Genomic DNA, 4,542 nt, shown 5'->3' with positions numbered 1-4,542 from the left:
AAAAAAAAAAAAAAAAGAAAGAAAAAAGCCGGGCGTTGTGGTGGGCTCCTGTAGTCCCAGCTACTTGGGAGGGTGAGACAAGAAACTCGCTTAAGACCAAGAGTTTGAAGTTGCTGTGAGCTGTGACGCAAAGCACTCTACCGAGGGCTACATAGTGAGACTCTGTTTAAAAAAAAAATAGACTTTGGGGCGGCGCCTGTGGCTCAGTGAATTGGGCTCTGTTACCATAAACCGAGAGTGGAGGGTTCAAACCCGGCCCTGGCCAAACTGCAACAAAATAATACCCAGGTGTCCTGGCAGGCGCCTGTAGTCCCAGCTACTCCGGAGGCTGAGGCAAGAGAATCGCTTGAGCCCAAGAGCTGGAGGTTGCTGTGAGCTGTGACGCTACAGCAGTCTACCGAAGGCGACAAAGTGAGACTCTGTCTCTAATAAAAAAAAAATTTTCAGAAAAAAAAGATTTCAACAGATCTCCAAACACAAGGTGACCCCTTTACGACTGCATCTTCAAGAAGCTCCGGAGTACTCAATTGCCGCGACCGAGCACTACAAGTGACCGCGCGCGTGCTCCGTGACTGAGGGCGGGGCGAAGCTGCGAGGCGTGACTAATCCGGGATCCAAGATGGCCGCCCGGACCGCCGGTTCTCGCTCCTGAGGGAGGCTCGAAGGCTCAAAGGCCATTGGCGGAATTGTCCACCGCTCATCCCCACCCCCTGGAGGGGGGGCGGTAATGACAGCGTCCCAATTTCCGGTTCCGGCAGTACCGAGAGCTGATTCGAGATGGAGGAAGATGCGACCGGAGGCCAGCAGTCACTGGGAATGGAGTAGAGCGTGGGGCATGCGGCCTAGAAGTCTGGGCTTGGAGTTCGCCTCAGACGCGGTGGAGCCCCCGGGATCTGAACAGGCAAGAAACCGCCGGCTTGGGTGGCTGAGGACTAAGGTCTCTGACGGCCTGCACTTGTCAAGGAGGTGAAGGATAGCTGCGTCGCCAGGCTGCAGTTTGTGCAGTTTGGGGAGTGAAGGACATCTCCCGCGAGGAATCTCTTCCTGGTGTGAGTTATGCAGACAGGGAAGGAAGCACCGCGAGGGGCACGCTCTAGGACCTAGAATCAGCTGTGCGGGGGCCAGGGCAGAATCTGCATAAAGGAGGTGTCACGTGGAATATGTAGAGAAGATTGTCATGTGGTGTCTGTGACGAGAGTCCACGTGGGAACCTGTAGGAGACCAAAGGAAGGCTGGGTGGGGATCTCCTCGTGTCTGAGGGAGGGAGGAGATAGTCTTAACGGACGAGTTAGAGGCATGGCTGGGAACTTCACGTAGGGACATAGTATGTTCAGAAGGCCCGGTGTGCAAGCCTGCGAATGTGTTCCTGTTCGTTCTGTAGATAGCTCCCTGATGCAGAGCCTTAATTAACGCAGATGCAGTAGGACAGAAGGAGTAGGAGATGCTAGTCTTACTTTCCGTCTTTCCAGCTGAGAAGTGGGAACCCATGAGTGTCTTGCCAGGAGTTATAAAAGGTGTTTTGATTTGGTGGGAGCAATGGACTATAAAGACCAGAATGGAAGAGGTGGTCATCCTTGTGCTCAGTTCTAGTCACAAGTTAGGTGGAGTCAGAGAGTTCCTAACCTAGTCATAATGGTCTTGGACTTCTAGAGTTTTTATAATTTTGTAACACTGACAGTCCTTAATGTTTAAAACAATGCTTCTGATATTCCCGTAAGTCTCCCAAAAATCTGGATGTGCACCCAGGTCTGGAGTGCAACCTTAAGTTCTATTTTTTTTTTTTTTTTTTTGAGACAGTTTCATTTTGTCACCCTTGGTAGAGTGCCATGGTATCATGGCTCACAGCAACCTCAAACTTTTGGGCTCAAGTAATTCTCTTGCCTAAGTCTCCCAAGTAGCTGAGAATACACGTGCCTGCCACAATGCCTGGCTTTAAAAATTTTTTTTTCTTTTTTACAGTTTTTGGCCGGGGCTGGGTTTGAACCTGCCACCTCTGGCATATGGGGCTGGTGCCCTACTCCTTTGAGCCAGAGGCGCCGACCAGCCTGGCTATTTTTTCTAGAGATGGGATCTTGCACTTGCTTGGGCTGGCCTCAAACCTGTGAGCTTGGGCAATCCACCTGCCTTGGCCTTCCAGAGTGCTAGGATTACAGGCATGAGCCACTACACCCAGCCTTGTTTTTTTTTTTTTTTTTTGAGACAGAGCCTCAAGCTGTCCCCCTGGGTAGAGTGCTGTGGCATCACAGCTCACAGCAACCTCCAACTCCTGGGCTCAAGTGAGTCTCCTGCCTCAGCCTCCCAAGTAGCTGGGACTACAGGCGCCCACCATAACACCCGGCTGTTTTTTGGTTGCAGCCGTCATTGTTATTTGGCGGGCCCAGGTTGGATCGAACCCGCCACCTTAGGTGTATGTGGCTGGCACCTTAGCCACTTGAGCCACAGGTACCAAGCCAATGTTCTGTGTTTTTAACAAGCTCTCAGGTGAGGCCCATGCAGCTGGTCTGTGGACCACCTGAGGGCAAGAACTTGGCATCACTGTCCAATAGAACTTCTTGCAATGATAGAAGTGCTTACTGTTAACAAAATATTTTTGTAATTATTGGCTCATGAATTGCACCACAACTGTTAATATACCTTGGTAAGTTAAATACAGCTGAGGAAACTGAATTTCAGTGTAGTGACAAAGTTCCCATCATACACCAATAGGTAATGGAAGTGAGACTCAATTATAGATCTCCTGACTGCTGATGTTCTTTCCAATGTATGGCCCTGCCTTCCAAATGACACTGCCTACTCCTGAGCCAGAATCTTATTTCAGAACCCAGCAAATTGTTCCCTGTGAATTTTCTGATACGAGAAGTGTGGAAGTGGAAAGGAGGTGTACCTAGCTGGGCCAATTTATTTGTCCCTTCTGTTGGCAGGGTCACTAGGGAGCTCCATCTCTTCACATTTCACTTGATGACTTGAGGACAAAGTGCTTACTGATCCTGGGCCACCTATTGGGTCCCATGGGAAGCACTTTAATATTTGCACCTAAGCAGTATTAAAAGGTGGGAGAAAATCTGGAATTGGAGCCATGTACACAAATAAGGGTCTGAAAAAGAGCCATAAACATGTTGGGCTGATTGAGTTGGGAGGCAAGAAGGCTGAACGACCCCCCCCCCCAACCCCACCCCTGACAGAGTCTCAAGCTGTCACCCTGGGTAGAGTGCTGCCATGGCATCATAGCTCACAGCAACCTCAAACTCTTGGGCTTAAACAATTCTCTTGCCTCAGCCTCCAAAGCAGCTGGGATTACAGGCACCCACCACAATGCCCAGCTATTTTTGTTATTCCAGTTGACATTGTTGTTTTTTTAGCTGGCCCGAACTAGATTCAAACCCACCATCCTCAGTGTATGTGGCTAGCACCCTACCCACTGAGCTACAGGCGCTGCCCAAGGCTGAAAAACTTTGTTTACAGGTAACTACAGAGAGGAGTTTTCAGAGAGTAAAACAAGAGGAACTGGTTTTGATATTTCAGCAGGAAGTTTGAAAGTTATGTAACAATGAGCAGGTTGAGATCCCACCTTGTAGTAGCAGCTTCCCCCTTCTGAGGAGGGTAAGGGGAATAGGTGGTATTCTATCCTGTCCTAGTGAAGTGGCTTAGCTCTTTGAGGTGTTACTCTTAGTGGTTTCTCATACCATAACGGCATAGGAGTTATAACAGAGAGTCCCTACATTCTCTTGGGAATTTAAGATTGGCATATGCGCAAGATGGAGGCAAGGGGGAAATGGGGCAATGGTCCTGCTGTAGGATCTCTCATCAGGAGAGGATGGTAGTTGAGTCAGCTTGACACTCTGAGATGGTGTCATGAAACCAGTTCCTGCAACAGAATCCTTTGCTCCTTTATCTTTCAGTTGCTTTGACCCTCTGCCCTGCAGGACACACAGTTTACATGTGCCCGCCAGGAGGCCCTTCTACTTGAGCCCTGCTGTATTTGTCCTGTGTTGACAATGTGACTGCTCAGCCACTAAGTTCAGTCACTTCACAAACACACTGAGAAAGCAGAGGCAGCTCTTGGTTTCTCTGTTACAAAACTGAGAGAAGTCCCTGAGCATCTGTATGGCCAGGAGCTTATGCTTAACTGTGGGGTGACCTGCATTCATGAGAACATTAACTCTGCCTCCCAGGAGTGGGAGTCACTTGGCTTTAAACAGTGATTTGTGTTAGAATTCCTCAAGCCCCATGGGTTAGAAGGTAGGTGGTATAGAGAAGAAATCTTGGCTCATCTCCTGCCTATAACCTTGAGCCTATTACTTTTAACCTATCTAACTCGATTTCCTAATTTATCAGAAGTCTCTAACTGTAGCCCAGGTTAAGTTGTAAGGATTACATGAGGGAGTAGATATTTCATAAATCCTAGTGTTTCTTTCTCTATATGTTTTCACCTCAGTGGTGTTGGAAACATCATCTTGGGACATTGGATAACAGACATTTACCCTAGGGCAGGGGAAACAGTGACTACTTTCTTTTGAAGGGCTGAAAGGAGAAGACTGCCCC

The 4,542-nt window shown here is 48.8% G+C and overlaps 1 protein-coding gene across 1 annotated transcript in view; it reads left to right on the top strand.

Moving 5' to 3' along the window:
* The first annotated feature begins 647 nt into the window (after nucleotides 1–647).
* SLC25A44 (solute carrier family 25 member 44) overlaps nucleotides 648–4,542 on the top strand; it is a 21,524-nt gene continuing 17,629 nt past the window's right edge. Inside the window, exon 1 of the mRNA XM_012808563.2 lies at nucleotides 648–901. The gene's annotated coding sequence lies outside the window, so the exon portion shown is untranslated. The remainder of the gene's footprint in view (nucleotides 902–4,542) is intronic.

This window comes from Otolemur garnettii, unplaced genomic scaffold (genome assembly GCF_000181295.1).
Source record: "Otolemur garnettii isolate 467f Iridium unplaced genomic scaffold, OtoGar3 scaffold00091, whole genome shotgun sequence".
NCBI lineage: Eukaryota > Metazoa > Chordata > Mammalia > Primates > Galagidae > Otolemur > Otolemur garnettii.
Note: the sequence above shows the minus strand (reverse complement) of the source record. Positions and strands in the feature narration are given on the sequence as shown.